The sequence below is a fragment of the Pristis pectinata genome, chromosome 7 (assembly GCF_009764475.1).
Source record: "Pristis pectinata isolate sPriPec2 chromosome 7, sPriPec2.1.pri, whole genome shotgun sequence".
In the NCBI taxonomy this organism is placed as follows: domain Eukaryota; kingdom Metazoa; phylum Chordata; class Chondrichthyes; order Rhinopristiformes; family Pristidae; genus Pristis; species Pristis pectinata.
Genome location: NC_067411.1, coordinates 12,000,406 through 12,013,213, shown reverse-complemented (window position 1 = coordinate 12,013,213; position 12,808 = coordinate 12,000,406). Strand labels below are relative to the sequence as shown.

General features: G+C 40.8%; 1 protein-coding gene across 3 annotated transcripts in view; it reads left to right on the top strand.

The window, feature by feature from the left end:
* The window catches only part of fbxo8 (F-box protein 8), a 55,713-nt gene that overhangs the window by 3,093 nt on the left and 39,812 nt on the right, over positions 1-12,808 (top strand). The window lies entirely within an intron of this gene.

Sequence of the window (12,808 nt, the reverse complement as noted above, 5' to 3'; positions counted from 1 at the left end):
TGCTGCACAGTTGGGGAACACCAAATTACCTTTGAGTTTTCTGCATGTTATATGCACAATCATGGAGATGCCTGGATGTGCAGTGGTGTCCAAATATGTTCACAGCATGAATCCACTATTGATTAGAAGAGTGAGATGAGACTTGCTTGAAACTATTAAGAGCCTGAAGGATTTTAACCGTGGATATGGAGAGGATGTTTCCTCTTGTGGGGAAAATCTAGAACTAGATCACTTTTTAAAAGTAAAATTAAGACAGCTGAGGTGCAGTTTTTCTGAAAGTGGAGTCTTCAGAACTCTCTCCCACAAAGGATGGTGAAAGCAGGTTGTTTGGATGTTTTTAAGGCGGTGGTAGATACTTGAAAGGTCATTGCACATGAGCATGAATGTGGAGTTGAGAATGCAGTCAGATTAGCCATGCTGCTTCTTGTATAGTGGAGCATACTTGAGATATCAGGTAGCCTATTCCTGATCCTAATCCAAATGTTTGGATGTCACATGCTTAAAAATTTTGCGATTTTACAATCGGTTAGTCACCAGGCAAATCACTCCAGCCTCCTGTTGGCATGGAGATATTTCACAGGTATAATGGGTATGTTCAGTCTACATCATGTCTACTTTACAATCAAGGTGACCCCAATTTCTATATGGCCAATTTCCCATATCTTGGAAACTACCTGTCAGTGAAGGCATACATTGATAATGAAATTGCCTGTCACCTTTAACTTTGCACCAAACCTGGCACAAAGACAGTGGTCAACTTGGTGACAGTGATTCTTGCCCTTCCATAAGCTTCTGAGACTTGGACTACCCACAGCAGACCCCCTAAGAGCAGTGAAGGGGCACTGCCAACACTGTTTCTGCAAAAATCCTCAATCCATTGCAAATGAGCAAACCAGATCAACATCTATCATTGCACTTTGGGGCAGTTTGTGTCATATGCTTGCCTAAAACGCACTATATTCTTGAGTTCTGTTGTGGAAAAAGATTACCAGGTGTGCAGAGGAAAAGGTTCAAGGATGTTCTCAAAGTCTTCTAAGAAAAGGTGCGGCATTCTTATTAATTCCTGGAAATCCCCATTACTTTACCATTTGAAGTGGAGGGGAAGCATTTGGATTGGCACAGGGAACCTCAGCTCTATGTTAGGAGCATACAGAAGCCTAGAGTGAATGGCAGAAGGAGTGCACCACTTCCCAAGCTACCTGCTCCACTTGCTTTGCCAAGCACTTCCAGCCTCATCTGTGGCGAAGTGTGTGGATCCCACATCGACTTCATCAGTCATTGCAGAACCCAGAAGACTGCAAGTAAGTCCTCCACTGTCCCTGGGGACTGTCTAAGGAGAAGAGGCTAATCATGGATGAGTAGGTTTTCACAACATGACTTTATTATAGCATAAATCTTTCTTCAGAAGTCCCTTAGAATGAAGGAAACTTGTCTTGTAGATTTCTAAGTGCCTAATGAGGCCTCAGATGGGACAGGCTGTATCTGACTGAGTAGGTGGTTGGTTGGATAGGTGGGTGCGTTCCTTCCATTGATTATGCAGGGCTTTTGAGTGTTCCTTTTACATGACCTCAAGGTTTTCAATATCCCAAGTGCTCCTTCACTTTTGAGTGGTTGTGAGCCAGAGATTCCTAGCAGTCAGTGGGGTTGTTGCATTTTTCAAGGAGTCTTTGAGTGCATCCCAAAATCATATCCTCTATCTTCCTGATAATTTATTCAGAGTTCTGTCATAGGAGGAGTCTCTATTTGGGCAGGCAAGTGACGTGGCCTTCCCAAATTAGCTTATGAAGGCTTATCAGGCTTCTCAATCAGAAGTTCGCTTGGCTGCTTTTGCAGGTATCTTTTGAAGACAGCAGGGCTGTGGGGAAAGGGCAGAGAACTGGAGCTAGATAGTCCTCTACTGTTTTACAGAGGCGATGGGTTGAATACCCTCCTATGTTACATCATCATATAATTTTTGTTTTTAAATTATTTCTTGTGAAATATTTACTAAACTATTCCCCTGATTCTTTGCTGGTTTTGCCATCGCTTTTTGGGAGTGTTTGGGCCTAGATGGCATCCCAGCAAGATTGAATTTCTGCAAGCTTCCATTATGTGCTTCTCCTAAATTTTTTTTAAAGTTCATTTGTCTTTTGAGTTAAACTGAATTTGCTAAGCAAAAAAGCGGCAAAAGCATTGTGTCCTCTGATACATTTTCCAGCATGCACTGTGTGATTGTGTAAAATTGTTCAGTGTGGGACAGACAGGTGTGATCTTGCTTGCACTGCTGCAGAAGCCATGTCATTTTTGTAAAGCACTGTTGTGGAAGGGTAATGACTCTGGTGGTTAAAGTGTGTTGTACTTGAAGACAGTGAGCTAAATAGAGCACAGACTAATGGTATTAAAGCCTTTGTTGAGTTGAGTTTATTGTCGTGCACAAGTACAGTGAGGTACAGGTACAGTGAAAGATTTGCTTGCAGTAGTATCACAGGCATGTAGATTCAAACAACAAACAGAACAAATTAAACTGAATTTGGGAGACTACTTCATAGTCCCTTGTAAGGCTCTACTTAAATTGAGAGGAATTCTGTCTTATTGAGGAACAACAGGATAGTTAATGAGGTAAGTGGACTTGGGCAAAATAGGGAGCTTGGGGTAGATGCTGTTCACATATAGCTGATGTGGGATTAGTTTATTTGGATGCTGCAGGTTCAGTATTACTTAATTTCCTAGCAATAGCATCTCTTATGGTGCATAAAAATCATCAACCAGCTCCATCAATATAAAAGGAATATATTTCTTTTGAAATTGGCTTGGAAAGCTGTTTCCCTGTTGACAGTTTGGTGGTCAGATGGTGGCTTTTTCTGAAATGCAAAGCCTGTATAGTTCACTAAAATAAAACCAACCAATGTTTGCAGTCCAATGCACAGACTAAGTGGTACACCAGGGATTAGCAGGTCACTTAAGCAGAGCTCATGGGTTGGATAAATTACACTGCAGGTTTGACTCCTTGGATAAAGAAGGTGCAGAACAGATGGGGTGGATTACAAACAATGATCAAATTAAGTTGCTTAAATGACGTCACAAGATATAAATTCCTTGCCTTGTGAGCATTGTCACTTCATTATTTTATATTATGTTTTGTTGCTTAGAGTTTTTAAGCGTATCGACAACAATTAGCATTTGCGTAGTACCTGGGATGCAGTGAAATTTGAGGCAGTTTACAGAAACTGCATCAGAAAAAATGCGTAATCATGTAATTGCTGGTGATTAAGTATGAGTAAGTGAATAGAATCCACCAGCTGGCTGACAGCAATGATCTATTGATCAATAATGGTGTGAGGCTGTGGGCAGACAAAAAATTACAATAAATTTCTTGTTCTAGTGGTGTAGCCCTCGTATGAGAGACACAGGGTTAGATATTGGAGCAATTTTGGTACCATGACAGGAGTGATGAATTTGAACATCTTCAAAAAAAAATCAATATGGATTTGAAGAGAAAAAGGAGATGGGTGATAAGGCAGTAGGCCAAGAGTGGTTGTTTATGGGAGCTGGAAGGGAAGTTGGTTGATCATCATTCTGTTGGGTATAAGACTAAAGGAGTAGGAAACTGGCCCCATAGACAAGATGAGCTTGGAGAGATCATGAAAGAAACTAGAAAATCTTCTTGGTTAAAGGCTTAGGCAGGAGGTCTTTGGAGGCAGCCTGGCTTGGTGGGTTGAGGGAAATGACAGAGACAGCTTAACTGGGTGGCATGCTGGTTCAGCAGGTGGTGCTGCCAGGGACTGGGGTTGGATGCTGACCTTGGACGTGTACACAGGCCTATTTGTCTGTGGGTTACTGCTTGAGGAACAGCACCTCATCTTCCGTCTGGGCATGATGCAGCCTTCTGGACTCGGACATTGAATTCTACAACTTGGGGAATTTGCATTCTCTGTTTAAGAACCAGCCAATTCATCTGTGATGCAGACTCAGTTTTTCCTCTCTGCTTTAGCATAAGTCTCCCACGTCCACCAGCTCTGCATTTTATAATAATCTTTTTTTGTGTTTGTGTCCTCCTTCTCTAACACCCTTCATTTCAGTGCCTATAAGGTGTCTAACATTGTCCCTATTAACTCATCAACCAGGTGAGCTCGTTTACAGCTTATCCCCATGACAACTCTGGTAATGGCAGTGCAGAAGTGATTAAGCAGATCCATAGTTGCTTTAGTGTTTCAGTAATATCAGATTTAGAGGGCATTTGATGGTCACAAGTGTTTTGTAGGCAAGTCTGGTAGTAACAAAACCATAAATGAGTGTTTTCCAGTGGAATAATATATCAACATATCGGGAAATTGAGGTATTGCATATATATGGCAGCTTGTAATTCAATATAGGTGACAAATTTTTCATCTTTATATTCTTTTGATAGTATTACATTAATATAACAGTTTAGGCTGCTTCATATATGTCTGTTTTTCTCAATAGTTCAGGCTTTTCCAAAGGTAAACAATCCAAAGAAAAATAGTGATGTTCCATTGGGATAATATCTCATTAAACTCCCATCAATTCTGTTGTGGTCTTTGCTTGAGAAAGTGTAATCTGTTTAAAATAAATGAAATTATCCATGTTTGAATCAGATTTCTATTCCAGCTACAGCACTGAAGAAGACCTTGTGTAAAACCTGACTTTCACCTGATTTGACCATGGTGCATAATATTCATCCTTGTCTATGACTCTGTGTGGTTGATTGCACCATCCTCCGTGCTCACTTCTTCATCTAGCTGAATGAGACTGCCTTAGTCAGCTGTAGACACATAATCTTTTTCACTGGTTGTTTCTCTCCCCTGCATGGTTATTTACTGGAAAGCCCACAGATCTAACCTTGGCCCTTTTCCTTTCTGTGACTTGCATGTTGTCCACTACTGATTATCTTGAGAGATGTTCGGATTACTTCAATGCCAACCACCCCCAGACAACCTCAGTTGCTCTCTTGATTTTACCCAGACCTGTTTGTTTATTTGTATCAACATAGAGCCCTGGATAAATTGCAATCTCTACTAAACACTGGGATGACCAAATTTTCTTCAATTCCAGCTACAAATTCCATCCTCCTCCTGATCACTTGTTCCTAACTAGACTGTGGAAGTCTCTTTGCCTATGTGAGCTTGACCTGAGCTTCTAACTCCATATCCCCCATCCAACATAGAAAATTCTGACAGGGTTCAACATGGTAATTATGGAGAGGATATTTCCCATGGGAGTCAGTCTCAAAATAAGGTGCAAGCCAAATTAGAACTGGGATGAAGAGTCCCTTCACTTGGAAGATGGTGAATTTCTGGAGTTCTTTACTGGAGGGCTGTGGATGCTTTGTCACTGCTGGCAGTCGAAGCTGAGATCAACAGATTTTTGGATATTGGAGGAATATGGGATTGCAGGAAAATATTGTTGAGGTAAAAGTTGTTCGGCAATGATCTTGAAGTGATAAATGGCCTACTATTTGTTAAGATCTTGTTATATAGACGAATGCATCCACTCCCTAAACATATTTCTGCCACATTCTCTACCAAAACCCATGTACATGTCTGTTATTTTCAGAGTAGAATATTTCGAGGTTCTTCAGCATCATAAAGGTTTCTTGGGATGGAAAGTGAAATAAGATGAGAAGTAAACTTCATTTTAGCAAGAGGTTTAGAGGGATGTGGGCCAAATGCAAGCAAATGGGACTAGCTTACATGGGTATCTTGGTTGGCAGAGATGAGTTGGGCCAAAAGCTGTTTCCATGCTGTATTACTCTGTGGCTGGATTATGAAGGGCAAAAGCAGGGCAATTATCAGTGTGTGTCAAAATACATTCCAACAGCTGCATGCTTGGATCTACAAGGTGGCTGCTTAAGGCATGTATTCTGGATAGATTTAAGTAAAAATATCAAATGTAGGAAATCTTCAGAAGGACAAGCAGCATCTGTGGAGAAGGAAACAGTTGATATTTCAGTTCAGTGCTTCAGGACTGATTCAAGAAAGTAATGCCCCAATAGCAAAACAAGGATTAGTTTTTGTAAGTAAATGGAATGATCTTTCATTGAGACAGGCCTGGAAATATTCCCACATCCAAAAATGTTTGCTAAATTGATGGAGGTGGGAGATCAATGCCAATTTTGTGGAGACTCCCATCATTCCTGACAACCAAATTGTATTGTTCACGAAGCCCATCACCACGTGTGACGGGACAGGTCTTGCATACATTAACATTGTATAAATGCCTTCCAGTGCTGTCTTTGTCATTGTGTAGGTAGCTGACTATGAGTAGGCATGAATGGGGTTAGAGAGTGACTACTATAAATTCTGATTCTGCTCTCATTTGCCACTAAATAAAAGGGGTGGGGGGAAGAACTGGAACTATTTTTGGTGCATTTTGGTTGTGAATTTCTTAGAAGTTCCTATCTGTGTGTTTATATAATTCCAACAAAGAATTCATAGTGATTATCAGCCCTTAATCCTTCTGGACCAAGTTGTCTGACCCACTGCTTGCTTGCTTATGTTCTGCATGCCAGTGATTTCAAAGTGTGCTGTTTCTTGGCCCTCACTGCCCTTGCTGAACTCAGCTGCCACTTAGTTTGCCTGCCAAAGCCTCTGCTGCAGAGACGTCATTGGTACATGCTGAATACCATGTCATTTTGATTTTTTTCCATAAACCACCCACCACCCCAAAAAAGGTGCAGCTGAAGACTTTTATGTCAATCACTTGGAAGGAAAAGGACATTTTAAGAATATTTTATGTCCGGCTTATGTCTCCCTTTAATTATTTGCCCAAGCTACCTCTACTTGTTTAACTAATTATTTGGTGAATTCGTATTCCCAGAAATTATCTAAATAGGTTTTGGATACTGGCAACTGGGGACATATTAGTTTGAAATAAAGAAATGGGAAATGTTGGAAATACAGGTCAGGAGGTCAACAGAATTTAAGCGACAAACAACTGAAGGCTCATGTCAGCTGTGGTGACTGAACGGAGGTGTGTTCCAGAGTGGTCACTGAATCTGCATTTGGTTTCTGCAATATTGAGGAGACTAAGTTCTGGGCACCAAATGCAGTACCTTTTTAAGTTGGGGGAAGTACACTAAATTAGAAGAGCATGTGAATTGCTGCTTCACCTTGAAGGAGTGTTTGCCCCTGCCACCATCTAGTGACCCAAAAAGATGTGGTTACTCAGAAGTTGCCATTAGCAGGGGAATGGGTGTTAGTGGATATGGAAGAAGAACCCAGGAATTGTGGAAGGAACAGACCCTTCTGGGATGCTGAAAGAGGAGTGAAGGGAGAGATGTCTGGTGGAAGATTGCATTGAAGTTACAGAGGATGTGTTGAAAATGGAGCCTGGTTGGGTGGAAAATAAGAGGAGCCCTATCCTTGCTATGGATGGGATGAGAGAATGAGAATGGAGAATGGAACAGATATGTTTGTAAACATTTCCAACAATGGTGAAGAGAATACCACAGTTGAGGGTTATAGGAGATATCTTTGAAGCACCGATATGGAAATTGTCATTATCAGAACAAATATGAAAGAGCTGGACAAACGGTAAGGACGGAATGGTTCTTGAAGCAGAGTGATAGGAGATGTAGTCAATATGGCTGTGGGAGTCTGTGAGCTTATTTTGGATATTTGTTGTTAACTGTGTCCTATGGTGGAGTTCAAGTCGTGGAAGGGAAGAGGTGAGTTTTAAAAAAATGGACCATGTGAGAGTGGGGTGGAAATTAGCTGTAAAGTTGATGAAACCATTTGAGTTCTGTAATAGAATAGAAAGCAGCATGAATATGGTGCCCAATGTACTGGGTACAAGATTTGAGGGAGACCCTGAGTAGAACTGGACTATTTCACATACCTCTCAGAGAGATGGGTTCTCTAGCTACAACTTTGATTTGATGAATGTTTTGATTTTATTGAAATTGCCTACTAATTGATCACAAACTGCAATCTTTCCCCTCCACCATCCCACATTTCCTCTCTGCCCCAAATTGCAGGGTCTCACTTGGCTAGAGAACTCCCTCCAGTCAAAGTGCACTGACAATTCTTGGTGCTTCCTGAATAGTTAGTAGTGGAAGTGCTCCAAAAGTACAAAAGCTTTAATACTTTTCTTTTTAAAAAAGAAAATGATGGTGTAGACTTATAAGAGACAGTTCAGTGAGAAATGTGCAAATTATTGGTGGTCATGGTTTTTTTTTTGCTGCCATCTGTTTCCATCCTGCCAAATGTGTTGGATGCTATCCTTAAATACAGTATATAAAGCCACAGTAACTAGCAGTCACAAAATCCACCTGTAGCCTAGGCTACTTTGCATTGTAGCTATATGGTATAAATCCAGAGCTGCTGGGGTTCTGAATAATGCCTTCTACATCATTCCATTTACACAAATTGTACTCTGGTTTGATAAATCAAGGGGGGGGACTCTGAAAATGATGATGTGCAATAGACTCTGCTAAATTTCAGATTTGATCTCCCATACGTCCCTATTTTTTAATGTATACTATCATCTGCTGCCTAATGAACAAGGTCAGTCATGTTATATTTGCCAACACTCTCAATAATGTGTTGCTCCAGAGCCCTTTCCAGTAGTGTCAGGTGAATCCAGTTTGCTTTGAGATGAATTGCATTTCTTGTGCTGGCAAGTAGTGAAACATCATTAGTCTGTTCTGACCAGCTGAAACTTGTATTGAAGTTGCTATATCCATGAGAGGATTGACTGCTATATGTCATTGCGGTCTTGGTGTTATTGCCACTAGCCTTGGAGGTATCTGTGATTTTGTTTTTATTATCTGCAGAAAGTCTATGCCCTTATCCCTCACAAATAGCAAAGTATTAATGTGATGCATTCTCTGTATTTTTACCCCTGAGAAGCAGTGTTGTTTAAAATGTATTTTGTAGTCCTTTGTGGATAATTTCCATCTGCCAAATTGAGCATTATTTGACTATGTGAGTTCCTATTTTATCAAGCCTGTTGGGTGCAAAGTACTTGTTTCAACAGTAATTAGGAATGGCGTCGGGAAATGTGGCCTTTGATTCTGGTATGGAAACCGTAATATGTGAATCGTGGTGTTAAATGCCACTAAACATGAAATCCCTATCATATTATGGTCTTCTGCATTTGTTTTTTTTTGGGTCTTCCTGCTTTTATGGGTGGGACGGTAGTGTAGTGGTTAGCATAATGCTATTACAGTGCCAGCGACCCAGGTTCAATTCCAGCCACTGTCTGTAAGGAGTTTGTACATTCTCCCCGTGACTGTGTGGGTTTCCTCCAGGTGCTCTGGTTTCCTCCCACATTCCAAACTCGTACAAGTTAGGAGCTTTGGGCATGCTATGTCAGCACTGGATGAGTGGCAACACTTGCGGGCTGCCCCCAGAACACTCTACGCAAAAGATGCATTTCAACACGTCATCACTAAGGTAAAACCAACCTGCCTCAGATTCTGATGAGAAGTCTGGGTACAACATTAGAAGCAGCCTCTTTCCCTTTCCCAATAAGACATTAGTGAGACCACATGGAATATTGTGTGCAGTTATGGTCTCCATTATAAAAGAAGGATGTGATTAAGCTAGAGAGGGTGCAGAAAAGACTCATGAGGATGTTGCTGGGACTGGAGGGCTTGAGTTAGTGTGTATAAAATCATGAGGGGTATAGATGGGGTGAATGCACGTACTTCCCCATGGAAGGGGAACTCGAAACTAGAGGTTTAAGGTGAGAGTTAAAAGGGATCTGAGGAGCAACTTCTTCACGTAGAGGGTGGTTATACATGGCCAGAGAAAGTAGTTGAGGCAGGTATAATAACATTCAAAAGACATTTGGATAAGTACTTGGATAAGGAGGGGTTAGAGGGATATGGGGCAAAAGTGGCAAATGGGATTACCTTGGTGGGTGCTATGGTTGGAATAGATGAGTTGGGATGAAGGGCCTGTTCCCATTGCTGTACTGCTCTGATTCTAAGAGATAGGATAGGTTGTTTTCCCTGGAGCATAGGAGGGTGAAGTGTCCCTTTTTATAGAGGTATGTAAAATTATGAAGCCTGTAGATGAGGTGAATTGTCAGTCTTTTTTTCCCCAGGGTAGGGGAGTCTAAGGTGAGAGGTAGGTCTATGATGAGAGGGGAAAGATTTGAAAGGGATCTAAGAGGTAAGTTTTTCCACACTTATATGGGTATGTGGAATGAGCTGCAGAGGAAGTGGTAGAGGTGGGTACAGTTACAATGATCAGAAAGATATTCTGACAAGTACATGGATAGAAGAGGTTTAGAGGGATATGGGCCTAATGCAGGCAGATAGGACCAGCTCAGGAACACCCCTTAGTCTGCATCGATGCTGTATAATTTTTATGACTCTGGATCAGAGGACTTTAGTTATGGAGACCGATTGTATAGGATTAGCTTGTCCTCCCTGGAGTAAAGGAGGGTGGGGGGGTGATCTGAGAAAAGTACGTAAGCATTGATAAAATAGAATCAAAAAACAAGTGGGCATAGATGTAGGTTAGAGGAAGAAATTTTAAAGGGATCTGAGGGATTTTTTTTTACACGATGGTTGATATCTGAAATGCACTGCCAGAGGAGGTGGTGGGATTGGATACGGTTACTATTGTAAAAGGGGCATTTAGATGGGTACAAATAGATGAGGCATAGGATAACGGTCCTGATACAGGCAAATGCAATTAGTGCAGATGGGTAAAAAAGATCGGCATAGATGTGGTGGGCCAAAAGGCCTGTTTCTGTGCTCTGTGACTCTGACTTTATTTATTGAAAAGACTTTTTTTTCATTTTGGCTTCTCCCTCTAATATCATCCAAAAAAATCCTTAAAGGTTAACTGAACTTTTATCTCCATTTATCTTGTGTTGTTCACAAAGTGCAACCTGAGGCAGGAATAAAAACACATTTCCTGCCTTTGTTGCTAACTTTACTTCAAACAGTCTTTTGCCAATGGAATGGAAGGATTTGATGAAAGTGCATAGGGTGCTTGTATTGAACATAAAATCAGGCATGTCCCACTTGGGACAAATGTCTTTCTGTACATTCCATGTAACTTTACTTCCATCATCGGCATTTTCTGAAGTAGTGTTTTTCGTCTTGCCAATGGTCAGAATTATTGCATGGTGTTGTGGTTTTATGTTCACACAGAAATACTTTAATATGCTGCAAAAGGGCAGCCTATTTCCTAACTTCTAGGACGTTGCAGTAATTTCCCTTTTGAATTAAAGTATCAGTTACTTTTAAAACTCATTTGCTGTAATTCTCTATGCTGGGTTATTTTCATTTTGTATACTTTTTCCTGAAGGTTTGCTTCAGCTGCATGTGTTCCCTGCAGGTCATTTAGAGTTTGGTTTTGGTGGATGAGGAAATGATAGTTACGAGTTCACTTAAGGTCAAAGATTGCAAATTTTGAAGAGATTTGACCACAGAAAACTGGGCTGACATTTCAACCCATCACAGTTGTGCTGTCAGAGGTGCTTTCAGTTGATGTGCTAAACAGATGCACTGCTTTCTCAGATGGATTTGAAGTCAAAAATCTCTTGCTACTGAAGTGCAAAGTGCATAGAGGTTCTCCATTGTGCCATGGCTAATATTTATCTCTTGTTCAATACTTGTTTATAGAAGCTTGCTATGCATAAATTGGCTGCTGTCTCTCCTACTTTGTAATTGGTCTATACTTCAAAAGTACTAAGCTGTGAAGGATTTAAGTTTTTCATTGGTTGCAGATTTTTATAGCTACACTGTAGAAAGCATTCTATTCAGATGCATCACAGCTTGGTATGGCAACTGTTCTGTCCAACACTACAAGAAATTGCAGAGAATTGTGTGACACAGCCCAGACTATCACAAACACTAGCCTCCCCTCCATTGATTCTGTCTACACTTCCTGCTGCCTTGGGAAAGCAGCCAACATAATCAAAGACCCCTCCCACCACAGTCATTCTCTCTTCTTCCCACCCCCCTTCCATCAGGCAGAAGCTTGAAAACATGCACACCAGACTCAAGGGCTTCTATCCCTCCGTTATAAGACTCTTGAATGGACCTCGTACAACTAAAGCTGAATTCTTCATCTCTCAGTCCACATTGTCATGGCCCTTTCACATTATTTGTCTACCTGCACTTTCTCTGTAACTGTAACGCTATATTCTGCATTGTGTTCTTGCTTTTCCCTTTGTACTCCTTTTGTACTTATTTATGGAAATGATCTGTCTGGTTCGCATGCAAAGAAAAGCTTTTCATTGTATCCTCTGTACATGTAATAATAAACCAATCACCAATAATGTTGTGTGAATGCAATGGTTTTGCATTTTGTTTGGTCTTGCAAGGCCAGCATTTATTATCCATTCCTAATTTTTTTTGAAATGAGTGGGCATTTATTGTTGTCACTGCAGTGACATGTGGGTTAGACAGCAAGGATGGCAAATGTCCCTTTCCTGAAGGACACTCATAAGCCAGATGGGTTTTTACAGCAATCAAAATTATCGGGACTATAATTACTAACACTAATTTTTATTCTAGAATTGTAGAACCACAGGAAATTTTGAAAATGTGTTCATAATCTTGGACCGGGCTGCTGAAATACAAAACCTGAATGCAACTAATATTCTATTGCATGTTTGGAGAGCAATAATAATGTCCAGAATATGGATTTGGCCTGCCATGTGGATTCTTGAGAGTAGAACTAATGCAACAATGGATGTGGACTCTTTCCCCTCCCCCATTAAGACAACAAATGGATCCAAGGATTGATTAGGAATTACTTCCTGGACCATGGCCACATATTCTATCATTTGCCATTCCTTCTCTAAACATCTCCTCCTTGAACCCTTTTTTTTGTTGCCCATC